The sequence below is a fragment of the Sorex fumeus genome, unplaced genomic scaffold (assembly GCF_029834395.1).
Source record: "Sorex fumeus unplaced genomic scaffold, SorFum_2.1 ptg000058l, whole genome shotgun sequence".
In the NCBI taxonomy this organism is placed as follows: domain Eukaryota; kingdom Metazoa; phylum Chordata; class Mammalia; order Eulipotyphla; family Soricidae; genus Sorex; species Sorex fumeus.
The window spans coordinates 3170840-3198466 of record NW_026606115.1 but is presented as its reverse complement, the minus strand read 5'-3'; the positions used below and the strand labels follow the sequence as shown (position 1 = coordinate 3198466).

Genomic DNA, 27627 nt, shown 5'->3' with positions numbered 1-27627 from the left:
ATCAGCAAAGAAGCAAAGAGTAGAAGGCCTTTGTTCACAAACACAAAGAAACATGGATGGAAACACAATAGTAGTGGGAGACTTTAAGACCCCACTGTTGCCACTGGATAGATGAACTAGAGAGAAGATCAGTAAAGACACAAGAGCACTGAATGAAGAACTAGAATTACTGAGAGTAGGCCTTCCATTTTCCAGAAGCAGAATAGACATTCTTCTCTAGTGCACACGCATTACTCTCCAGGACAGATAACACATTAGGACAAAATACAAATCTACATAAATTCACAAACATAAAAATCATACCAAACAACCTATCAGATAATAGAATTTCATCATGAAATGAAGATGTGGAGAAACTCTAACACCTTGGACTTGAATAACAAACTACATAACAGCTGAATCAAAGAGAAAAATCAAGGAAGAAATTAAAAATTAAAAATTACTTAGGAATTAATGATAAAGAAACAATTATCAAAATCTGTAAGACACAGAAAAGCCACACTTATGGGGAAACTCATAACAAGACAATAGCATGGTAGCACGGTCCTCCCGTTGTTAATCTGAAGTATTTAGATTAACTGCATGAGTAAATATAATTTTCTACAGGGGGATGCTTAGAACCCCCACCCCACCCTGCCTTGGCTCCAGAGAATATGGAGAAGGAAAGAAAAAAAGTACCTGAGAACAATGAATAAGAGATAGATGAGAAGCAACAGGTACAAAGGGAATGGGGATTCAGTCATTGGTGGTATTAAGGAATGATAGAACTAAATATCCAAACCACAGAGTCAACAGCACTGGTCATGAAACTCAAAATTTAACAACCAAACACTAAAAGGTGCTTGGCAACATGGCAGGCTGTGAATGGGAAGGCAGGTGAGGAAATCTTGGAACACTGTGAAGAAAGTTGACACTGGTGGCAGGATCAGTGCTGGAACATTGTATGTCTAAAATCTAACTCTGAATACTTTATACATTACAGTGTTCTAATAAAATAACATTTTAAAAATAGCTGCCAAGATCCAAAGTAGTACCTATATGAAAATGTATTCCTTGGATACATAACTGACAAAAATTACAAATTAGTTTACATATAGTTCAATTCAGGAAGTTAGAAATATAACAAGTAATAAAGATTTAAAAAATTAATACAAGAATTTAAAATACACGGACTGGAGCAGTAGTACAGTAGGTAAGGCATTTGCTTTACACATAGTTGACATGGATTTGATCCCCAGCATCCCATATGGTCTTGTGAGCCGGGAGTGGTCCCTGAGCACAAAGTCAAGAGCAAGTCGAACATGCTCTAAAAACCAAAATTTTAAAAATATACACAGTAGTAAAGATGAATAACAAAGCCAAAAGTTTTTTTTCCATAGGAAGACTAATAAAGTATAGAAAGGGATTCCGTAGAATTATGTATTATTAAAGCTAGCAGATGATTTTGCCCTCAGGATATTTTTATAGATATCAAAATATGAAAAGTAATACAAAACTCACTACAAAAAGATGATAATTTGAGTTCCAGTTAGGAGAAGCTCCCAAAAAGACATATGATAAACATATTAAACTAGTCCTGAGACTAAATTAAACCATTGACTTTCTTTGCTCTCCAGATGCATAAAACAATTTACGGGGCTCTTTGGCCTTCATAATTTTGTGAGCTCATTCGTAAAATAAATATCCATATATGTAATTCTTTATATGTATTTTTTGGTTCTTTTTCTCTGGACAACTCTCACTGACACAATATTAGGAAGAGAGAAAACAAAACACTTATACGTCTTAGAAGAAACAATAAAACTACTGAAAAAAACTTTTAAAAGTCTATCTGAGAGGGTGTAGTAATGTGTTTTCAATGGGGGCATTTGTCTTGTGTATGTAGACTCTGGGATTATTATTTTCAGTACCACTTTTCACAACTCTCTGCCAAGTATGGTCCCTACAACTTATTTTAAAAATTATAAGTGTTTTCTTCTGATACTAGTGAGAAGAGATTGGTGTGTTCATTTAATACAATAAAATGGAAACTACACCCAAAATAAATGTCTCCCAACACCAAAACTAATAGTGATTTTGATAAACACCTTGCAGATGATATGGAAAAGGAACAAGTTTTTAAGAGATTTAGATACACTAATGAGATGGCTGGATTATTTATTCTACTTATAATCACTTAATCACTTAACTTCCCGTTAGTCGTCGATTTGCTCGAGCGGGCGCCAGTAACGTCTCCATTTGTCCCTGTCGCATGCTAGTGTAGCCCAATGGCATCTCTTGGCTCCGGGAACATGGAGGGCCTCAAACCGATCGTTCATGATCTTGACAAAGAAGTCTGACCATCTGGTAGGTGGGCGGCCACGCGGTCTCTTGACATCCCGTGGAATCCAATCAGTAACAGCTCTAGTCCAACGGTCGTCTTTAAATCTCATTACGTGACCAGCCCATCTGATTTTCGACACCTTGGCAAATGAGACAGCGTCCCTGATCCTTGATCGTCGACGGATGTCAGAACTCCGGATTCGTTCTCTCATTTGAGTGAAACGTGATATTCCAAGCATAGCTCTTTCTATTCTTCTTTGGGAGACCTGAATGGCGTTCTCATCTTGTTTGCGTAGGGCCCAGGTCTCTGAGGCATATGTTAATGCAGGAAGAACAGTGGAATCAAAGAGATGTGCCCGGAGCCGAAGGTTCTTCGTCCTCTTAGCTATTTCTTCGATGTTCTTGAAGGCGTTCCAAGCCGCTCTCTTCCTCCTGCGCAGCTCGGGTGCCAGGTCATTTGTCATGTTGACCTCTCGACCTAGGTACACATAGCTGTTGCATTCGGAGATGGTCGTTCCATTGAGAGCGAATGGGGCGTCAGGAACAAGGCTGTTTCTCATAAACATTGTCTTCGTAAGATTCAGCTGTAGTCCTACCTTTCCACACTCACGGTCAAAGTCGGCCAGCATTTGTGCCGCTTGGCTGATGTTTGGTGTTATTAAAACAATGTCATCAGCAAAGCGGAGGTGGTGTAGTTGCCGACCATCTATCTTCACTCCCATTCCTTCCCATTCCAGTCGTCGCATGATGTTCTCGAGGGTGGCACTGAAGAGTTTCGGTGAAATGGTATCACCCTGCCGCACCCCTCTCTTGACATCAACGATCACTTCTTTGTAGAATGGTGAGATCCTGGTAGTGAATCCGCAATACAGCTCACGGAGGATCCTGATGTATTGGGCTTGAATGCCCTGATTGGCTAGGGCTTCAATGACCGCTTCCGTCTCAACAGAATCAAAGGCCTTCTTTAAATCAATGAACGTTAAGCAGAGCGGCATCTTGAACTCCCGAGAAACCTCAATGAGTTTGGTTATCGTGTGGATATGGTCGATGGTGCTGAATCCTTTGCGGAACCCTGCTTGCTCACATGGTTGTCCTTCATCTAGTGTTCTGCCAATCCTATTCAGGATGACTCGAGTGAACAACTTGTAGATGACAGACAATAGGCAGATCGGGCGATAGTTGCCAATGTCATGGATGTCTCCCTTCTTGAACAGTAGTACGGTCCTGCTGGTTTTCCATTGAGACAGAACCTTGCATTCAGACAGGTAGCGAGTGAAGAGCCGAGCCAGTGTATTGATGAGTACTGACGGCAGGTTCTTCAGGTGTTCAGGTCTGACCTTGTCTGGGCCGGGTGCTGTTTGCTTCTTTACTGACGAAATGGCGTGTCGGATTTCGGAAGGGAGAACTTTGGGAACGACATACCCATCCTGTGGAATTTGGTATGTCGGCAAGTGGACATGGCTATCGAAGAGATTTGAGTAGAAGTCATGGATAATCTTCTCCATTGCCGTTCTGGAGGATGTGATGGATCCATCAGGACGTCGGAGGGCAGTCATCTTGGTCTTACAGTTGGCGAAGGACAGGCGGGTGTTACGAATACTTTTCCCGGCTTCTGCCGCATCTACCAGTACTTCTGCTCTTCTCTCTTTGAGGTCTTCCTTGATCGCATCTCTGCACTGCTTTGCAAGCTCGGACGTTAGCTTGCGGTTGCCTGAGGCATGCGCCAAACCACGCTGGCGAATTAGCTCAAGAGTTTTCGAAGATAGGCGACTTTTTGTGGCTATCTCTCTCTTGGCGTTCCTCGCACATTCATGGAGGTGCTGAACCAGTCGATCGTATTCCTCGTCAATGTTGTCAACAATGGCATCTTCCCATGTTGCCGCAATAGTACCAAAGAGTTCCCAGTTGGTGGTCATTCTGGGAGTTCTCTTTTTGAACTTTGCAGCCCTTTCTCCCCGCTCTGTGAAGTAGAATTTTCCACAAAGGAGACGGTGGTCCGATCCCGTTCGAAATTTTGGGACAACAGCGACATCAGTCAGGCAAAACCGTCGATTGAATATGATGTGGTCTATTTCGTTGTGGAATCGTCCACCGGGAGACTCCCATGTCCATCGTTTAGATTCTGCCTTCTGGAACTGTGAGTTACCATGAATGGTCTTGGTCGACATGATGAACTCAGACAGTCTCTCACCCTGTTCATTCCATTCTAGGCCATGGGTCCCTATGTGAAGTTCTTCAGCTGATCTTCTCGGTCCTATCTTGGCATTAAAATCACCCACAATGATCTTGTAGAAGGTGTGATCTTCTTTATAGAACTTCTCTAGCTCCATGTAGAACTTCTCGATTTCTCTTTCATCATAATGAGATGTTGGTGCGTAGACAACGAAGATAGAAACTGCAGGCAGTGAGCCACATCTATTCAAATGTAAACGTCCGATTTGGGTTGTTAGGCATTCGAAGGAATCAATGCTCTTGGCCAAGTTTGTGTTGACAAGGACACCGACGCCTCCAACACCTCTTTTATCGCATGTTCCGAGGAACAATTCTTCTCCAGTGTCGAAAACGGCATGGTGAGATTCGTGCCTTCTTGTCTCGGTCAGACCAATGATGTCGTACTTGATCATTCGCGCTTGTGTCATCAGGTCCTCGATGGATGTATCTGATGCTAGCGTACGTGCATTGAAAGTACAGACGATCATTTTTGTCTTCCTTCGTTGTGGCAGCCTAGGTCGGCCTTGAGATTTTGTCGGCCTCTCCTTTCTCATCCTTCTCAGTGCTGCCATGTCGGTGACGCCTTCAGGGTCAGGTGAATGAGACCAGTTGTAGTTACTGGTTTTGGCATATCGAATACACAGCGGATAGCTTGCCAGGCTCTTCCGTGCGGGCGGAATACTCTCGGTAGCTTGCCAGTCTTTCCGAGAGGTATAGAGGCTTTTGGGGTGACCTCTAATCACCCTTGTAGGTGTTACCATATTTGAACCCTATCAAATATGGTACGACAATTCCAGAAGACGGGTATTTAGTGTCTTATGATGTGTCGCGCGGCCGCAAGCGGCCGCGCGGGTCCGGAAAGCGTCCTGGAGTGTGGCGACGGCTGGGTAGTGGAAGTAGTGTCGAGAGTGGAAGTCTGCCAGTGGGGTATTTATCTGGGTAGGGTGGGTCTCCTGTGCACAATTCGATCCCTGGGTGGTTGATGGAAGCAGACAGGGCAGGGTAGGGTGGGGCTCCTGATTAGAATCCCTTTGTCACCTGTGGTGGTGGGAGCAAGCAGAGAAGCTCTGTCCCTGGGTCCGCTGAGCCTGGAGTTCAAGGTCTCAGAGAGTTCCGCTTATCTTGTTCTGTGGGTCTTCAGTTGTGCGTGGGTCTCGGCCGGAGCTGCCGCGCGGGTCCAGAAAGCGTCCTGGAGTGTGGCGACGGCTGGGTAGTGGAAGTAGTGTAGTATTTATTCTACATCAGAATACAAATCCCTGGGGCAGTGATCAGAAAATGAGGCAATAATTGTAAGGCTTTCCATACAAACTGCAATGCCAGTGTTTCAGTTCTAGACACGAGGTGTCCTGACAGAATACTAAGTATTAGTAATGATATTGAGAAAATTGAAAATATCCTGAAAAAAACTATCCTTACCTTGGAAGAGTGCCTATAGTTTCCATTACCCACTATAACCCACCAGCTTCTGCTCGAATCTGATGTTGTGGGATGCTTAAATTACCAACATTATAAAAGAGCAACTTTGATTGTGAGTTGAGACTGTTGATTCATCATAGTCTAGCAGGAAGAATTACTGGGGTCAAAGATGACAAAATCAAAAGACTAGGAAAGAATACTCAAGCAACAATCAACTTTTCCAGGAGTCCTCTTCTTATTCCATGATGGAGTTGTTCTTACTGAAAGAAAATTAGAATTTTGTAATGCATAATAATCATCCTTGATATTATATCAGAGTTTCCCATCAAAGGATGTAAGCAGCAATATAATAATGCTGTGATCTGTTATGATGATGAACATTCTAAATCACTTAATCACTTAACTTCCCGTTAGTCGTCGATTTGCTCGAGCGGGCGCCAGTAACGTCTCCATTTGTCCCTGTCGCGTGCTAGTGTAGCCCAATGGCATCTGTTCGCTCCGGGAACATGAAGGGCCTCAAACCGATCGTTCATGATCTTGATGAAGAAGTCTGACCATCTGGAAGGTGGGCGGCCACGCGGTCTTTTGACATCCCGTGGAATCCAGTCAGTAACAGCTCTAGTCCAGTGGTCGTCTTTAAATCTCATTACGTGACCAGCCCATCTGATTTTCGACACCTTGGCAAATGAGACAGCATCCCTGATTCTTGATCGTTGACGGATGTCAGAACTCCGGATTCTTTCTCTCATTTGAGTGAAACGTGATATTCCAAGCATAGCTCTTTCTATTCTTCTTTGGGAGACCTGAATAGCGTTCTCATCTTGTTTGCGTAGGGCCCAGGTCTCTGAGGCATATGTTAATGCAGGAAGAACAGTGGAATCAAAGAGATGTGCCCGGAGCCGGAGGTTCTTCGTCCTCTTCGCTATTTCTTCGACGTTCTTGAAGGCGTTCCAAGCCGCTCTCTTCCTCCTGCGCAGCTCGGGTGCCTGGTCATTTGTCATGTTGACCTCTCGACCTAGGTACACATAGCTGTTGCATTCGGAGATGGTCGTTCCATTGAGAGTGAATGGGGCGTCAGGAACAAGGCTGTTTCTCATAAACATTGTCTTCGTAAGATTCAGCTGTAGTCCTACCTTTCCACACTCACGGTCAAAGTCGGCCAGCATTTGTGCCATTTGGCTGATGTTTGGTGTTATTAAAACAATGTCATCAGCAAAGCAGAGGTGGTGTAGTTGCCGACCATCTATCTTCACTCCCATGTTTTCCCATTCCAGTCGTCGCATGATGTTCTCGAGGGTGGCACTGAAGAGTTTTGGTGAAATGGTATCACCCTGCTGCACCCCTCTCTTGACATCAACGATCACTTCTTTGTAGAATGGTGAGATCCTGGTAGTGAATCCGCAATACAGCTCACGGAGGATCCTGATGTATTATGACTTTTGATGGCTATTGTGGATTTCCTATAAAATTTCTGTGTAGGCAGGTGTGGTTTTGACCTGGTCAAGGTGGGCATCCTATATCTCCAAATAGAAGGGATTATAGTGATATGATTCTTGAACTTCTAGTGAACATATAGTGATATGATCATGAACTTCTTCCTCCTCATTTTGGATGAGGTAGCAGGGATGTAGTAGAGCTCAGAATTTTATGTTTCCTCCACCACCACCTTGGAGAGGAGATATAATGGCCTACAAAAGGAAAGGCAGGCCAGAAGAACAATATGATGTCACAATTGGTTTTAGTTTGTCTTATGAAACTTGGGACTCTACAGTAGATACATGAAACCCATACCATGAAGCCCATCAATATGTCAGATGGCTTATGAATTAACCACATAATGGATCTGGATATAGTTATTCCTATACAGGGGGTCGTGGCTTATATGTTGATCTTAGTGGATCTATTATTACCACACAGGTAACTATTCCCAAAGATTTGGCTGGGTCCATTATTAGAAAAGATGGTCAATAAATTAAGAAAATATGTTATTAATTGGGAGATTTATTCAAAATTGATGAGACTTTAAAATAGTCTGAAGTGGGTTCAAAAACAATACAGAAAAACAGAGCCAGATATAGACAGCACAGTGCTAGCTGCATAACAGTGTGAAATAGTATTCTGGAAAGTTTATCTAAGATTAGTGAGGAACTGAAGTGTGTGTGTATAATAAAATATTTCTTACAAATAGAATCACATTTTGCACACTTCTATCAATAGAGGACAGGGACATGTGGAATATTGTTACTCTTTCTATTCACCCCTTCACCCCAAAAGTTCCAGTGACCACGAACATTTACAATTATTACATTAAGAGGGCATTTTTCTTATTTACTTTCTTTCTGGTGAGGAAAGATACCTTTATCGAAACTCATTCAGAAAGATGTAAGGATAGAGAAAGGGAGAAGTGTCTGTTCAACAAAGAACACAGGCTTCTATAGAGTAGAAATAGACAAGCAAGGAAAAATAGAGAAAAGCAAGTGAGATATGTGTTCCAGAGAGGACATAGGTTTGAAGAGCAAGCTGAAATGTTTGTTTTAACCACAAAAAGCAAAAATTAAAATCCACTCTCTCTCCTGATGTTTCAAAAATTCAGTGTTACTATTGCATGTTCCCCTCCACATACAACCTGTTTGTAAGAAACAAAATCATTGCACTTGGTGAAGAGCAAAGATTTTACTACACCTCAAATGCAAAATACCTGTGAATCAGGAATGTCGGTATTTAAAACAGAAGCAGGTTTAAAATAGGAGTCTTGTTGAAGAGACTGTCTTCATTTATGTGCCAAGCTCTTTTGTCGAAAATTAATTGACTATAGACAAATATGGTGATTTGTCATTAGGTATTTATTATGTTCTAACCCCATTAGTCAGTCTATTTTTATTCTAGTTTCATGAAGTATTTAATAATACAGCTTTAAATCACTTAATAAAATACCTGCAATTTCCTTATTCCAGTATGGTTTTGGCTGTTAGGGGTGTTCTATGATTCCATACAGAATTTATTATTTATCCCTTTTAGTCCTTGAAGACCGCAATCAGGATTTTTATGAGTTAGGTTGGGTGGTCAACTTTTTATAATAAAGATTCTTCCAATTCATGGAAATTCATTAATTTTCCAGTTTCTAAGATCCACTTCTACTTATTTTATAAATGACATAGCTTTCCTGGTATAGGTCGCTCACAACTTTTGCTAAATGGACTACTAAGTTTTGGGAAGCTATTTCAAATGGAGTTGATTCTTTTACCTCTTTCTCTTCTAGTTTATTATTTGAATATATAAATACATCATATTTTTATATATTGACTTTAAGCTGTCGCTTTAAAATATTGGTTCTCCATCCTGTACCTGTTTTTGAAAGAGATTTTTACTTTATTTACTTCCCTTTGTTGTGTTCTGATGAACAAGATTACACAGACACTTTGTTGTGGTGCTAGCAGGGAAGAAGATATCATACATTTTTTATTTGCATTCCTCAGTATTTTTCAATTGTATGTGTGTGTTTTCATTTTTTTAAGTAAATAGAATGAAGTGATGAAACAAGGTAAAATGTTAAGATTTGACAGAACTGATACAACTTTCCAGATGAGGTTAAAATCTGTACTGACATCCTGGGGCATTTTTTAAACTTGGGACTGGATTATTCTCCCTTCCAGCTGTGTCCCAGAAGCCTCCACTCCATATTGCCACCAATCTTACCAGGCCCACCCTCACAACTCAGACCCTCTTCTTGCTCGCCATACTTTATTATAAGGCTAACCTCCTGGCTAACATCCCTGGAATATTTTTTTTTGGAACTGGAAGCAGATACCCTTCTCATTCAGATGAGTCCTGGAAGTCTACATGCCTGATTTTACCATCTAGGCAGGCCCACTTCCACATATCTATACTCTTCTTGTTCCTCCAAGCAGTAGCTTGTATTCTGAACTATGTTGTCCCATATGGGTACAACAGTTATACTCATCACACCCTATACTACAAAACCTCTATTTCCTGTCATTGGATTAATATCAGCAAGAAAGAAAAAGAGAAATACCCAGTCTAATCCCCCAGAGATTCTCAGTGGTGATAACTAGAAAAGTTCACCCTCAGCAAAGCAGGAACACAACAATGTAGGAACCACATAGAATTCCACCAAACTGAATGCATAAAATAATATTACATAAGACTCTCCCAGTATCAATCAGCTCTGTAAACTCTCAGAGAATAATTTTAGTGACACCAGGCTGAGTATATTTAATGAGCTCAAAATAACAATAGCACAGGTAATCAGCAAAGCTCAAGATAATACGAGTAGAAATGAGATATATGAGATACATGAGATACAATCAGACATGACAGAAATAGAGTATGGTAAGTGACATTTCAAAAAAAAAACTCAATCGAAGGTCTGAGCAGTAGGATAACAACAGCTGAGGAAAACAATGTTAAGCACCAAGATGAGATGCAGGAAATCTCTAAGAAAAACAAGGGTGAAAAAAGTCTGTGGGATGAATTCAAGAGGAATAATATAAGAATCACAGAAGTCTCTAAAGAACAGAGAAAGGCAAATTGACAAAGAATCACTTTATAGGAATCTTAGATAATTAAGAGTCACCCAGAATGGAGGAATAAAGACACACAGATCCAAGAGGTGTGAAGGGTCCCAAAGAAAACAGACACAAATAGAAAAGCTCCAAGAGACTTCAACATCACCTTGTCACCTCTGGATAGATCAACAAAAACAAAACTCAGCAAGTAAACACTGGATTTGAAAGAAGAAATAGAAGATAACGAGCTTATAGACATATACACCCCCAAAAGAAAGAATACACATTCTTCTCCAGTGTGCACAGGAACATTTTCCAAAATAGACCATGTGCTAGGCCACAAAACATACTTCAATAGAATCAGGAATATAGAAATAGTATGGACAATCTTTTCAGATCATGATGCACTGAGAATAGAAGTGAATCACACACAGACACGAAGGACCAAAGCAAACACGTGGAAATTAAACAACTCAATGCTAAAAAATGAGTGGATCAGGAAGGAAGTCAAGGATGAAATCAAAAGATACTTGGAAACAAATGAGAATGAAGACACAAGCTACCAGAACTTATGGGAGTCAGCTACAGCCGTATTAAGGGGAACATTTATAGCTGTGCAAGCATATCACAGGATGGAAGAAAGGATGTACATAAACAACTTGACTTCAAAACTCAAGATCTTAGAAAAGGGTCAACAGAAGTAGTGCAAATCAGGCAGAAGGAAAGAGATCATAAAATTTAGAGCAGAAATCAACGACATGGAAACCAAAGAAACAATCTGAAAGATCAATGAAACCAAGATCTGGCTCTTCGAGAAAATAAATAAGATATATAAATGACTAGCAACACTCACAAAGAAACAGAGAGAGAGAACACTAAGAAAATGAATCAGAAATAAGAATGGGGATATCACAAAAGAAACTCAAAAGATCATCAGAGACTACTTTGAAATTCTGTATGCCATGAAACAAGAGAACCTAGAAGAAATGGATAAATTCCTGGATTACTATAATTCCCCAAAGCTGAATCAAGAAGATATAGAATACCTGAATAGATCTATTAACATCAAGGAAATTGTAACTGTAATCAAATGTCTTCCCCCAAACAAAAGCCCAGGTCCAGATGGATTCACTAGCGAATTTTTCCAAACATTTAAAGAGGACCTATTGCCAGTTATTCTCAAGCTTTTCCAGGAAATTGAAAAAGCAGAAACTCTCCCAAACAGTTTCTATGAAGCCCATATCTCTCTAATACCAAAAGGAAACAAAGACACCACAAGAGAAGAAAACTACAGGACGATTGCCCTGATGAACAGGGATGAGAAGATTCTCAACAAAATACTAGGAAAAAGAATTCAACAACTCCTCAAAAAGATCATACACCATGACCAAGTGGGATTCATCCTGGGGATGCAAGGATGGTTTAACATTCGGAAATCAATTAACATAATCCATCATATCAACAAAAGAAAAGATAAAAATCATATGATCATATAAATAGACGCAGAGAAAGCATTTGACAAGATCCAGCACCCGTTTATGATGAAAACACTATCTTAAACTAAGAAACTTCTGCATCTCAAAAGCAACAGTGGCCAAAATACAAAGACATTCTACAGAATGGGAAAGGTTATTCGCCCAAAACACATCTGACAGGGGTTGATATCGAGGATATACAAAGTACTCGTTGAACTCCACAAGAAGAAACATCCAACCCCATCAAACTATGGGGCGACAAAATGAACAGAAACTTTCTCAAAGAAGAGATCCGAATGGCAAAAAGGCACATGAGAAAATGCTCTACATCATTAATCATCAGGGAAATGCAGATCAAAACCACAGTGAGATATTATTTCACACCACAGAGACTGGCCCACATTCAAAAGAACAAAAGCAACCAGTGCTGGCGCAGATGTGGCGAGAAAGGGACCCTCCTTCACTGCTGGTGGGAATGCCGACTGGGTCAGCCCTTTTGGAAAACAGTATGGACGATTCTCAAAAAAATAGAAATTGAGCTCCCATTTGACCCAGCAATTCCACTCGTGGGAATATATCCCAGAAAGGCAAACAAGTATAGTCGAAGTGACATCTGCACTTGTTTGTTCATTGCAGCACTCTTTACAATAACCAGAATCTGGAAAAAAAAAAACCTGAGTGCTTGAGAACAGATGACTGGTTAAAGAAACTTTGGTACATTTACACAATGGAGTATACTATGTAGTTGTTAGAAAAGATGAAGTCATGAAATTTACATACAAGTGGTACTACATGGAAAGTATCATGTTAAGCGAAATGAGTCAGAAAGAGAGGCATAGACATAGAAAGATTGCATTCATCTGGGGAACATAAAGTAACAAAATAGGAGACTAACACCCAAGAGTGGCCGAGATTAGTACCAAGACATTTGCTCCATGGCTTGGAGGCCAGCCACACATGCTAGGGGGAAAGCGAGCTCAGATAGAGAAGGGAGCACCAAATAAAGGGTGTTGGGAGGATCCTCCCAAGATGGGAGAAGCATGCTGAAAGTATAGACCGAACATGATTGCCACTCAATGCCTCTTTTGCAAACCACAACATCCAAATGGAGAGAGAGAACAAAAGGGAATGCCCTGCCACAGAGGCAGGGTGGGATGTGGGGGGTGGGGGATGGGAGGGATACTGGGATCCGTGGTGGTGGAAAATGCGCACTGGTGGAGGGATGGGTATTTGATCATTGTACAATTGAAATCCAAGCACAAAAATTTGTAAGTCTACAACTGTACCTGATGGTGTTTCACTAATCAAAATAAAAAAATTAAAAAAATTTAAAAAAAGATAAGCATCGCTACAGCGGGTAGGGCGTTCGCCTTACAAGCGGCCAACATGGCCGACCCGAGTTCGATTATTCCGCCCCTCTCGGAGAGCCCGGCAAGCTACCGAGAGTATTCGATATGCCAAACACAGTAACAGTAACAACTAAGACAGTAACTGAAGAAAATGAAAAAAATTTAAAAAACTCCGAGACACATTACAAGCAGAATAACAAAAGCCAAACAAAGACAGAGACAGAATGCTGAAAGCAGCAAGACAAAAAAGGAACATATGTCCAAAGGAAATCCTGTAAGGTTCACAGCAGACCAAATGCATCTGGAGAATCCAGAAGAGAGTAGTTGGATATAGGGAAAACAAATCAAAACAAAAGAACCTCCATAAAATTAATGTCTCATCGGAAATACTCTAGCTATATTATCGTCCATTTGAAGAAAAGATACAAAACTTCATGCATAGATAACAGTTTAGAGAATTAATAGCATTAAAACAGTTTTCCAAGAAGCATTAAAGGAGTTTCTTAAAAACAAGACAAAGTCAGCACTTTTCCAATGAGCATAGCATTCATTCATGGTACTTATGAAAGCTCTCTACTACATTAAGAAAGATCTATTTATTCCTAGCTTGCTTAAGTGTTTTTATACTTTTAACAATAATTCATTATTGAATATTCCATGTCAATTCAGGGTATATTTTTACATCTGCATATTTATTACAATCTTTTACTTTTTAATGTAGATACTTAGAATTCTCTATATTTCCTAAAATAGAGCCACTATTCACTTTTTAAGATATAATACACTTTTTTAGGCCTATTCAGATTTTCTTTCAAACTAAAAAATATTCTCTTCTCCTCACACTTTCTAAATTATGCATTTGCATGATTTATCTATTCTATATTTATTTCAAAATGTATTAGTATAGAATTATTTGTACTATTAATTTTTTAATTGATATGCCTATAAGATAAAAAGGTTTTGAAAACATTTTATCAATTTATCATTATTTTCATTTTTGTGGAATTTCAGTAGTTTACCTTTATTCAACTATATATGTATAGGTGTCAGTACACCTACAATACTATGGGGATACTGCGGGGGTACTATGGGAATAAAATTTTGAACAAGAGTTCAAAAATATCAACTATCTCATAAGTGAATGGAAAATAACATTTCAAGGTAACAACAGATGACTAAAGGCACCAAAACTGGATAGACCTGAGCTTACCTGAAAGTAGCAGAGACTATGAGGGGCCACTGCAGAGGTACGTCGGCGCTCTGATGATAAGTGTTGTGTTGGAATTATGTCTATATAAAAGTAAAATTATAAATCATTGTGCCTCAATGAAAATGGTAAAAATAAACATTTTTTGAAGAATCACAAGTTTTGATAGAATTGAGTAGTGAGCTCATAACTATTTATACTTTTCTACATTTTTGCAATTTGCTAAATACAATATAAATGGTTTTGAGGAAGAGGCACTAATCTAGCAGCATAATTGTAAAAATAGGCAAAGTCTGAGAAATGCAGAGAAGTAAAACAATGAGGTAGGGAGCATTCATCACTGATTCAGTGAAATAAAACCAACATTTCCTCTCAAATTTTCATCCAAGAAAATTGCTCATTTTCATTTTTCAAGCACTGTACACTCCTACAGACCTACTCTTACTCCTTAAAGCAACCCAGTCTTTTCAGTCTGTGTGTTTCCAAGACCTTCCCTCCTTTTGATTTTGTCCTCTGAGTTTTGAGCTCCATTCTAAGTACTGATGGGAGGCCCTTGAATTTTCTCACAGCTAATATTAACCATGGACTTATTTATGCGTGTGGCATTTTTTCAGAAATTTTACAACTATTATCTATTTAATATTCACAAACAACCTTCACCAATAGGTTGGTCTCCATTTTTTAAGCTGAGGAAATTGAGGTTCCAAAGGATAAGTCACTTCCTCAAGATCACTTGTAGGACTATTCCAGAAATTGGAGTCATCAATTTTTGTTTTCATTAAGCTTTTGATGATAGGATCATCTTTCCTTCTGTAGTCAGTCTCTACCCTGTCCCATATCTAACTAGCCATAGAATAAAGATATTTCTCTATTAATAACCCGAAACCCTACTATCAAAAGGATATTACATGTAGAAGTCTTTTTGAATATTATTAGCATTATCGATTTGCTCGAGCGGGTCCAGTAACGTCTCCATTGGAGGCTTTGTTGTTACTGTGTTTGGCATATCGAATACATCACGGGTAGCTTGCCAGGATCTGCCATGTGGATGAGATACTAGTGCAAATAAATCATGCACTTTGCTGCTATCTTGGATAGATCTGGAAGTAGCATGCTGAGTGAAGCCAGAAGGAGAGAGATAGAAAAGAATGACAGCCTCTTGTGTGCAGGATATAAAGAAAACTAGCAAGTGAGTAACAAACGCCCACAGGCAACAAAAACTGAGAACTGGTCTTCAGTAGGAAGCTCACCATACAGGAGGATGGGGACATTGCTGAAGGGAAATGGACGCTGTGGTGCTGGAATAATGTAGGAATGACACTCTACTATTAACATTTAGTACAAATCATGGTGGCTAAAATAAATTTTTTTAGAGAATTAACAGAAACACAATTTTCCTATATAACCCCCATAAATGAGCCATACTCTTCCTGTTACTACTACATTTCCACCTCCCAGAAATGTGGATCTCACAATGCTCCAAAGTCTCCAATGGAGACGTTACTGGGCCTGGTTGAGCAAATTAGCATTATAACAAATGATTTGAATTGAATATTAATGGAACATTGTACACCCCATCCACTTCCATGACACAAAAATCTCAAGACTCCTACAATGTTTTATTTATCCTCTCTCCTCCCTTTAATTCTTTTCTGTTTCATTAGTCTCACCTCCCATTTTCTGTATGTAATCTCCACCCAAACTCATTTTTTGAAGTGAACATTTAGTATAAAGAAAAATATAATTATTTTCTTATTTTATTCTGCCCTTTCAAACAATGCCCAAGGCTGTAGTGAAGATATGTGACATTCACACTCAAATATGTCATCACTTTCCATTATAAAGAGGAATATTCTCTTTTTTCTTCATGGAAAAATGAATACACGTTGTTCTTACTTTATTTTTTGTAATATTTATTAGTGAAACACCATGAGGTACAGTTGTCATTTCTGATATGGTTTATTAGGGTTCTCTCTCTTTTGCTTTGTCAGTGTTGCTAGTGGTTTAACTCTCTTATTTATTTTCTCGACAACCAGATCTTGGTTTCATTGATCTTTCGGTTCTTTTTGGTTTCCATGTCCTGATTTTTGATATATGTTTTCTGATCTCTGTCCTTCTGCCTGATTTGGGCTCATTTTGTTTATCCTTTTCTAAGATCGTGAGCTGTGAACTCAAATTGTTTATGTGGGCCCTTTCTTCCTTCCTGACAAATGTTTGCAGAACTATAACACGGCTTTTGCTGCATCCCATAGGTTCTGGTAGCTCGTGTCTTCATTCTCATTTGTTTCCAGGTATCTTTTGATTTTGTTCTTGACTTCCTTCCTGACCCACTTGTTCAACACTGAGTTGTTTAATTTCCAGGTGTTTGATTTGGTTCTCTGTATCTGTGTGTGAGTCACTTCTATTCTCAGTGCATTGTGGTCTGAAAAGAATGTTGATACTGTTTCTGTCTTCCTGATTCTACTGAAATATGTTGTGTGGCCTAGCACATGGTCTATTTTGGAAAATGTTCTGTGTGCACTAGAGAAGAATGTGTATTCTTTCTTTTGGGGGTGTAAAGCCCTGTATAGGTCTATAAGCCCTTTCTCTTCTATTTCTTCTTTCAAATCCAATGTTTCCTTGCTGAGTTTTGCTCTTGTTGATCTATACAGAGGTGATAAGGTGATGTTGAAGTCTCCAACTATTAATTGTGTTGCTAGCAATGTCCTCCTTAAAATCTTTTAGCAGTTGTTTTAAATATTTAGCTGTTCCTTCATTAGGTGCATATACATTTAAGAGTGTGATTTCTTCCTGTTGTACGTATTCCTTGATGAATAGAAAATAGCCTTCACTGTCCATTCTAATCTTTTTTCAACCTGAAACTGATGTTGTCAGATACTAATATGGCCACCCCAGCTTTTTTGAGGGAGCTGTTTGCTTGCAGGATTGTTTTCCATCCTTTGAATTTGAGTCTGTGTTTGCTCTGACTGTTGAGATGAGTTTCTTGTAGGCAGCAGAATGTTGGGTTCTGTCTCTGAATCCATTTTGCCACTCTATGTCTCTTAATTGGTGAATTTAGACTAATTGTTGACTTTGAGAGAGATTATTGTTATGGGGTTTTGTGTCATCTTTCTGTAAGGGTCTGTTGTGCTTATAGGTTTGTCTTGTCTTATAGTAGCCCCTTTAGCCCCTCTTTTAGATTTATGAAGTTCCTGAGCTGTTGTTAATCTAGAAAATAGTGTACTGCTCCTTAGAGTTTGAGTGAGAGTTCAGCTGGATAGAGTATTCTTGGTGAAGCATTCATTTCAGTCAGTTTTTCCACTATATCCTACCACTGCCTTCGGGCTTGGAGAGTTTCCTCTGATAGGTCTGCTGTGAATCTAAGGGGTGCTCCTTTGTATGTGATTTCTTTCTTTGACCTTGCTGTTTGCAGTATTGTGTCTCTATCAGCAGCATCGATCATTCTAACTGTGATATGTCTTGGAGTGTTTTTGTTAGGGTCTCTTTTAGATGGCACCCTTCAGGTTCCTTGAATCTGAATGTCTGCACTGTCCAGCTCTGGGAATTTTTCGGCAATGATTTGTTTAACCGTGGCTTTTTCATTGGGATTGTTTCCCTGAGCTTCTGGTACTCCAATGATTCTAATGTTCCCCCTCTTGGAATCATCTCCTAGGACTCTGATTTGCTCTAGAGCTATTTTGAGGTCTCTTGCCATTGTTTGTTGTTGTCTGTTGGCTTGATGCAGCTGATCTTCCAGCTCACTGATTCTGTCTTCAGCTGTGGTCATTCTACTGTTGAGGGCACAGACTGAGTTTTTAATTTCATCTATGTAATCTTTTATTTGTGACATTTCTGCTCTCATTTCTTCCCGTAATTTCTCAATTGTTTTTGTATTGTTACTTGATATCTGTCTGACTGTTTCACTGAATTCATTGAACATCTTCATGACTTCATATCTGAATTCTTTGTCAGAGAGGTCCTTTAGGTGAATAGCATCTACTAAGGCTTCTGGACTCTTTTCATTGTCATCACCACGTGGTGGGGATTTGCGTTGTTTCTTCATGTTGGTGTGTAGGTATGGGAACTGATATGTTACACTATATATTTTTGGTATGACTAAACTACCTGTGGCCGTGTGAGTGTCCTCAGCCCAGAATTAGGCCACGCCCACTTCTGCAGAAGCGAGGCTCACTTCTAAAGCGTCCATGCCCCCACAGGAACCTGGGGGTGGGTACTAGTTGGGAGGGGAAGAAGACCAGCACAGCATTGGGAACGAAGAGGAAGAGGCTCAGGGCTGCTTTTGTCCCAGAGTCCTAGAGGACACCTGTGGCACTTGCACAGAGAAAGTCAAGTCCCAGGTTTGAATTCTGGCGGGTTTTCTGACCTGGGAGGGGAAGAAGACTGGCATAGCATTGGGAACCTGTTATTACTTTGAAAAGAAAGTTTTTCTCCTCAACGCACCAATGCCTTATGCAATCTATTACCTGCTTTATTTCATATGATTTGCATCACTTGATTTTATGTACTTGATTTGAAATTCTGATATTAAAGAACAGTTTTCGTTAAGAAAAAATACTCCATAAAACTGCTGAACCATATTCCTGACTGGCATAAATGGGTTTAATTGTGTGCACATATATCCACCCATATCACCCACAAATTCCTTTTCTAGATCAAGCCACATTGCTTAATCATAGAACCATTTTTAGATAGTTTCTTTACTAAGATAATCGTGCTTAAATGGGTCCTCCTCAAATCTGACTGTACCTTTATAGGAAGTGGATATTTGAACAAAGACTCTGGTAGAAGAAGACAATGTAGTGACAGAGGGTCATTTACTAGCCAAAGATAGAAGTCTGGTGAGGCTCCTTTTTACAACCTTCTGAAGGATCCAATGCTTCCAACACCTTCAACTCAGACTCCTGACATCCAGAACTATTAGACAATAAATATAGATTCTTTAAGCCATCTAGTTTGTGGTCCTTGGTTATAACAGGTCTTATCAAATTCGTGTGAATTACAGTACATAGTTTTCATCTTGGAATCCAAAGAAATCAAAAGTGTGGTTCCAATTATTTCTGAAGTGTTCTTTTCCTCTACAGCTCTGTGATCACCCAAATTCTAAGGAAACTACTTATTTGCTTCATCATGCATGTCTTTCCTTAGTTCTTTAACATAAAATAAACATCTTTAGCATAGCAACCATCAGTCTGTTGCCATCCACCTATTTTTTGGGTCTATCTCAAATACCACCTGTTTCATAAACTCTACAAGCAGTCTCACACCTAGAAATTCTTGACATATTCTAGAAATAACTTGACAGATCTTGGTTTTAATCTAAGTCCATTGTTTATTGTTTTGTAGTCATGGATAAGACACTGACATCTCAGAGCTATCCATGTTCATAAAAACAGTTACCCCTTCCTTACACGTTGTTAGGACTGAGTGAAATCATGCATCTAAGGCACATAGAACACTAATTGGCACCAGGAAAACATTCTGAAAATTTTTTTATCATTTTTAAATTATGTAACTCCAATGATATTTTGTGTAAAGTTCTAACACATTCTGTCTTGTCCTGTTAGTGAGATTAATCACTTTATTTCATTTATTTTTTGCTTTGGGGACACACTCTGCAGTGTTTAGAGATTATGCCAGACTCTACACTCAGGGATCACTCCTGGTGGGCTTGGGAAACCATATATGGTGTTGGGGATAGAACCCAGGTCAGCTATATGCAAGGAAAATGCCTACTTACTGTCTTATCAATCTGGTCCTGAAATTAATGATTTTTTAAATTTTTTTTACTGAATCACTGTGAGATAGACCCTTACAGAGATGTTCATGGTTAGGTTTCACTCATTCAATGTCCCAACACTCATCTCTCCACCTGTGTACCCAGCACTAGTGTCCCCAGTTTTCCTCACATCACTCCCCACCCCACCCCCAATCTGCCACTATGGCATCACTATTGACTTAAAACAATCATTAACCATCTCCTACAGAATATGAAGAGAGCTATATTTCTGTTAGTCCTCACTACCATGCCTGGCCAGGGGAAGTTTCCGATCTGGATTAAAATTCAGGTACAGGTTCCACACATGGAGATTCCTTTCCACACATGGAGATTCTTGAGTTTCAACTATATACCAAGGGACCAACTGTCTTTTGTTTCTCAGAAGTCACCAAGTATATTTTTCTACCATCTGTAATATTTTTTTCTTTTTAATTAAGGTCACTTAAAAATAAACTTTTTAAATAAATTATCTACCTTTTCCAATTAAGTCATCTAGCATGAGTCAGACCTGGGCTTTATCTCCAACACCATTGCTGTGAGATGACTCATTGACCTTGAGTCAAATATCTTACCTTGTGAGGCATCATATTTACTTTGAAACAAACATATTTTCATTTATATGAAGTTAAGACAAAGTCCAAATGTTGGCAAAAAAGTTTAAGCTACAATACTATGGAGAGCTAACAAGTAAAAGGGCATTTTTTAGCAGTTTTGCTATTCATGAAGAAGGCCAATGAAGAATTGATTGAAGAGTCCACTAAGTTGTTTTATTTATCTCTTGATCACTTGACTTCCCGTTAATCATCAAATTGCTCAAGCGGGCTCCAGTAACATCTTCATTTGTCCCTGTCACGTGCTAGTGTAGCCCAATGGCGTCTGTTCGCTCTAGGAACACAAAGAGCCTCAAACTGATCGTTCATGATCTTGATGAAGAAGTCTGACCATCTGGTAGGTGGGCGGCCACATGGTCTTTTGACATCCTGTGGAATCCAGTCGGTAACAGCTCTAGTCCAGCTGTCATCCTTAAATCTCATTATGTGACCAGCTCATCTGATTTTTGACACCTTGGCAAACGAGAGAGCATCCCTGATTCTTGATTGTCGACAGAGGTTGGAACTCCGGATTCTTTCTCTCATTTGAGTGAAACATGATATTCCAAGCATAGCTCTTTCAATTCTTCTTTGGGAGATCCGAATAGCGTTCTCATCCTGTTTGCATAGGGCCCAGGTCTCTGAAGCGTATGTTAATGCAGGAAGAACAGTGGAATCAAAGAGATGTGCCTGGAGCCAGAGGTTCTTCGTCCTCTTAGCTATTTCATCAATGCTCTTGAAGGCATTCCAAGCCGCTCTCTTCCTCCTGCGCAGCTCGGGTGCCAGGTCATTTGTCATGTTGACTTCTCGACGTAGGTACACACAGTTGTTGCATTCGGAGATGGTCGTTCTGTTGAGAGCAAATGGGGTGTCAGGAACGAGGCTGTTTCTCATAAACATTGTCTTCGTAAGATTCAACTGTAGTCCTACCTTTCCACACTCACAGTCGAAGTCGGCCAGCATTTATGGCGCTTGGCTAATATTTGGTGTTATTAAAACAATGTCATCAGCAAAGCAGAGGTGGTGTAGTTGCCGACCATCTATCTTCACTCCCATTCCTTCCCATTCCAGTCATCACATGATGTTCTCGAGGGTGGCACTGAAGAGTTTCGGTGAAATGGTATCCACCCTGCTGAACCCCTCTCTTGACATCAATGATTACTTCTTTGTAGAATGGTGAGATACTGGTAGTGAATCTATAATACAGCTCATGGTGGATCTTGATGTATTGAGCTTGAATGCCCTGATTGACTAGGGCTTCAATGACCGCTTCTGTCTCAACAGAATCAAAGGCACTCTTTAAATCAATGAACATTAGACAGAGCGGCATCTTGAACTCCCAAGAAACCTCAATGAGCTTGGTTATCGTGTGGATATGGTCGATGATGCTGAATCCTTTGCGGAACCCGGCTTGCTCGCATGGTTGTCCTTCATCTAGTGTTCTGCCAATCCTATTTAGGATGACTCGAGTGAACAACTTGTAGATCACAGACAATAGGCAAATCGGGCGATAGTTGCCAATGTCATGGATGTCTCCCTTCTTGTACAGTAGTACAGTCCTGCTGGTTTTCCATTGGGATGGAAACTTGCATTCACACAGGTAGCATGTGAAGAACCGAGCCAGCGTATTGATGAGTACTGACGGCAGGTTCTTTAGGTGTTCAGGTCTGACCTTGGTTGGGCCGGGTGCTGTTTCTTTCTTTACTGACAAAATGGCATGTCAGATTTCGGAAGGGAGAACGTTGGGAACGACATATCTATCCTGTGGAATTTGGTATGTCAGTAGGTGGGCATGGCTATTGAAGAGATTTGATTAGAAGTCATGGATAATCTTCTCCATTATCGTTCTGGAAGATGTGATAGATCCATCAGGATGTCGGAGGGCAGTCATCTTGGTCTTGTAGTTGGCGAAGGACAGGCGGGCGTTATGAATACTTTTCCCGGCTTCTGCCGCATCTACCAGCACTTCTGCTCTTCTCTCTCTGAGGTCTTCTTTGATCGCATCTCTGCACTGCTTTGGAGTTCGGACGTTCACTTGTGGTTGCCTGAGGCATGCGCCAAACCACGTTGGTGAATAAGATCAAGAGTTTTCAAAGACAGGCGTTTTTTTTTTTGTGGCTATCTCTCTCTTGGCGTTCCTTGCACAATCATGGAGGTGCTGAACCAGTTGATCATATTCCTCATCAATGTTGTCAACAATGGCATCTTCCCATGTTGCCGCAATAGTTCCAAAGAGCTCCCAGTTGGTGGTCATTCTGGGAGTTCTCTTTTTAAACTTTGCAGCCCTTTCTCCCTGCTCTGTGAAGTAGAATTTTGCACAAAGGAGATGGTGGTCCGATCCCGTTTGGAATTTTGGGACAACAGCGACATCGGTCAGGCAAAACCATTGATTGAATATGATGTGGTCTATTTCATTGTGGAATCATCCACCGGGAGACTCCCATGTGGCTAAACCGAATGTTTAGATTCGGTCTTCTGGAACTGTGAGTTACCATGGATGGTCTTGGTCGACATGATGAACTCAGACAGTCTCTCACCCTATTTGTTCCATTCATAGGACCGAGAAGATCAGCCGAAGAATTTCACATCGGGACCCATGGCCTAGAATGGAACGAGTTGTTTTATTAGAATTTCATTTTCACATGAAAATATGACCATTTAAAATTTTTTTCAGATGATAATGGACCAATCTGGTAACATGAGTTTGTGTTCGTTTTTATTCTATTTTGTTTTGCTATGTTTTGTTTTGGGGCCACACCAAGTATTACTGGTATAGGGATCTGCTCTCAATTTTGTGTTTAGGGACCATACAGAGCTGAAGATGAAACCAAGGGCTCCCACATGCTAAGCATGCACTCCAGCCCACTGAGCAATTTTACTAGTCCCTAGATTTCATTTTAACATCCTTTTCCTATATTGGATATTGTCAAGGCATATTTCCTGCCTTCTAGCAGCACATTTAGATTTCTATCTCTCTGGACAAGGATATTTTAAGAGAAATGTGACTTTGGTGGAAGTGGGTAAGTTGGCACAGTGTCAGTTCCCTTACTGGTTGTGGTTAGAGGAGTGGGTTTGAAGTAAATTCAACATTTTACAGAAGATATTTTAATAAGTTTCTATACAAAAGATTAACTGCATAGGGCCCAGTTGGCAAAATGTGACAATTTGGAATAAAGTCCACTCTTTTGATATATTATTAATTCACTTAATCACTTAACTTCCCGTTAGTCATCGATTTGCTCGAGCGGGCGCCAGTAACGTCTCCATTTGTCCCTGTCGCGTGCTAGTGTAGCCCAGTGGCATCTGTTCGCTCCGGGAACATGAAGGGCCTCAAACCGATCGTTCATGATCTTGACGAAGAAGTCTGACCATCTGGTAGGTGGGCGGCCACGTGGTCTTTTGACATCCCATGGAATCCAATCAGTAACAGCTCTAGTCCAACGGTCATCTTTAAATCTCATTACGTGACCAGCCCATCTGATTTTCAACACCTTGGCAAATGAGACAGCGTCCCTGATCCTTGATCGTCGACGGATGTCAGAACTCCGGATTCGTTCTCTCATTTGAGTGAAACGTGATATTCCAAGCATAGCTCTTTCTATTCTTCTTTGGGAGACCTGAATAGCGTTCTCATCTTGTTTGTGTAGGGCCCAGGTCTCTGAGGCATATGTTAATGCAGGAAGAACAGTGGAATCAAAGAGATGTGCCCAGAGCAGGAGGTTCTACGTCCTTTTAGCTATTTCTTCGACGTTCTTGAACGCCGGCTTGGAACGCCTTCAAGAACGTCAAGAACGTCATATTATTAATTAAATAATTAATTATTAAAAATCTACTAGGCACTATGGTCTATGGTAAGTGTGAGAGAGATACTAGTAGATCAGGTACTCTAGGGGAGATAATTGGTAAACATTTATGTACAGACACCACTGAAAAGATGGAGGAGCAAGAGTGTATTTTTATTATATTTTTGAAATTTTATTTTATTTGGGGCACCATGATTAACAATGCTGTTAATGGTAGGACTTCTTGCATATAAATCATTCAGCACCACACCCTCTACCTGAGTATTTATCTGCACCACTGTCCCAGTGTCCTCCATTTGTTTACCCTTCATTTCTCCTTCTGGCAGAAGGTTCCTACTGAAGACCAGCTGTGTTTCTGTTGTCTTTTGAGCATCTGTTATTTCTTTAATATGTTTCTTTATATTTCATCTATGAAATAGATAATTAAATAGATAATTATGTGTCTCTTCATCCCTTTTGACTGAGAATTATCAATTAAACAATATATCTAATTTTTGAAAACAAAATGGGAATATCCATAAAAATCACAACTATACTATCCTTTGTCTCAATGGTTAAATTTTTTAGTGGATCAAAACATTTTTTAATTGAGTCTCTGAATTACAAAGTTATTCATGGCTGACTTTCAGACATACAATATTCCAAATGTATCCCTCACCAGTGCCCACTTCCCTCCACCAATGTTCCAAGTTACCCTTCCATGCCTCTGTGGCAGTCACAGTTTTATTTTTTTGTTTTTTTTATGTTGTGTGGTTTTCTATGGTTATTGATATGGCATCCTGCAAATCATTTTAGTGTTACCTTCCCTATCTTATACTTCTGTCCCAGTGCCATGCATCCTATGTAAATGAAGACCTCCTAGGATGAGTTTCTTTGGGCATTTACTAATCTACTGGTATGTTTATTTATATCCCACAAGTGAAGGATCATCCTGTGCTTGTCTCTCTCCCTTTGACTAATTTCACTCAACATGATACATTCCAGATCCTTCAACATAGCAGAAAATTGCATGACACCATCTTTTCTTATGGCATAGAAGTATTCCATTGTCTACATGTGCCACAGTTTCTTTGTATAGTGATCTGCTCTTGGACACTTGGGTTATTTCCAGATTTGTGTTATTGCAAATAGTGCTGCAGTGACATAGGAGAGCAATTTTTTTGCATTGTGTTTTTGGACTCTGGGTGCACATTCCAAGAAGTGGAATTTCTGAGTCATAAGGGAATTCAATATTTAGTTTTTGAGGTGTGTCAATATTGTTTTCTGCATCGTTTGACATTCCCCATCTGAGATAATGAGAATCCCTTTTCATCCACACCCACACCAATACTGCCTGTTTCTCTTCTTTTTGATGTGTGTTAGTCTTTTTGGTGTGACATGACATCTCATTGATGTTTTGATTTGTATCTCCATGATGATTAGTGATGCAGAGCATTTTTTATATGCCGTTTGGCCACAGGTTTGTTTTCTTTGAGGAATTTTTATTCATCTCTTCTCACCAGTTTTGAATATTTCTTTCTCATAAAGTTATATTAGTGCTTTATATACCTTGCATATTACCCCTTCATCAGATGAGTGGTGGGAAAACATTTTCTTCCACTCTCTGTAATGTCTTTGGCTAACAGTTCCTTTGAGGTAAAGAAGATTCTTAATTTAATATTCAATGTTTGATTTAATATTTGTTTATCCTTTGTTTATCATTTTTCTGTTTGCTTGGCCAGTGTTGTTTACTCCTTAAAGGTGATTCTAACGTCAATGTCATGGAGAGTTCTGCTTATATTTTCCTCAGCGTAACATGGATTCAGGTCTTTCATCTGTTTTGATTTGACTTTATGTATGGTGCTCAAAAGAGATTTAAGTTCATATTTTGTATTTATGTGTTGAACAGCCTTTCCTTTGTATCACTTGATACAGGCTGTTTTAATTACTACGTGTCTGTAGTACTGTATGGAGTTAGGGATAGCGATGTCTCCCATCTTATTTTTCTCTAAGCTTGCTTTGACTGTGCAGAGAGTTATTATTCCATATGAATTTAATGAGTTTTTAATATATTTCTTTGAAGAGTGCTATGGGTATTCTTACATGGACTGCATTGCAGTAAATCTGTAGGACACCACTATGTATGTAATTTCCTTCCTTAATCTTGCTGCTTTCAATATTCTATCTCTATCTTCGGATTTCATCATTTTGATTAGGATTGTATTAGAGTATTTTTAATTGGGCCTCTTTTAGTTGGGACCCTTTGGGTCTCTTGAGTCTGGATTCATGTCCTCCTCAATTTCCTCTGGGAAATTCTCAGTTATGATTTCTTTGACTAACGCTTCTTCATTGGAATTGCCTTCCTGCTCCTAAGGGACTCTGATGATTCATATGGAGTACCTCTTGAAGACCCAAAGTCCTCTCATCTACTGTTCATTTTGAGGGTATTTTTCCATCTTCTATTCTTTTCTATAGGTTCTGTGCATCTTATCTTGGAGCTCGCTGGTTTTTCTCCTTTGCCACTGTTAGTCTACACCAAGGTCTTTCATTTGGATTTTCATTATCTCTACCAGATTCTTTAGTTTTGTCATTTCTGGTTATAGTTATCTGATTTCTGCTCTTATATTTCCTTGTGCTTTACTGACTAGTCATACTATCGTTTCCTTGAGCTCATTAAACATCCTGCACATTTCCACTTTAAAGTGACTATTTGGAGGTTATGTAGCTGGTAACTATTTGTTGAGTCTTTAGGTTACTCTCGTCACTCTCTAAACTTGGTATGCTTATTTTTTAAATTTATTTTTCAATGAATCACCGTGAGGTACAGTTACAGACTTACAAACTTTCATGCTTATGTTTAAGTCATACAATGATCAGGTACCCATACCTCCAATAGTGCCCACTCTCCACCAACAATGACCCACTATCCCTCCCACCACTTCCAACCAATCCCCTACACCCCCACCCCACCTC

The 27627-nt window shown here is 39.8% G+C and overlaps 1 pseudogene; it reads left to right on the top strand.

Annotated features, from left to right (window-relative positions):
* Window positions 1-2045: 2045 nt before the first annotated feature.
* Window positions 2046-27236, top strand: LOC130034107 (heterogeneous nuclear ribonucleoprotein K-like; annotated as a pseudogene).
* The last annotated feature ends 391 nt before the right edge of the window (window positions 27237-27627 follow it).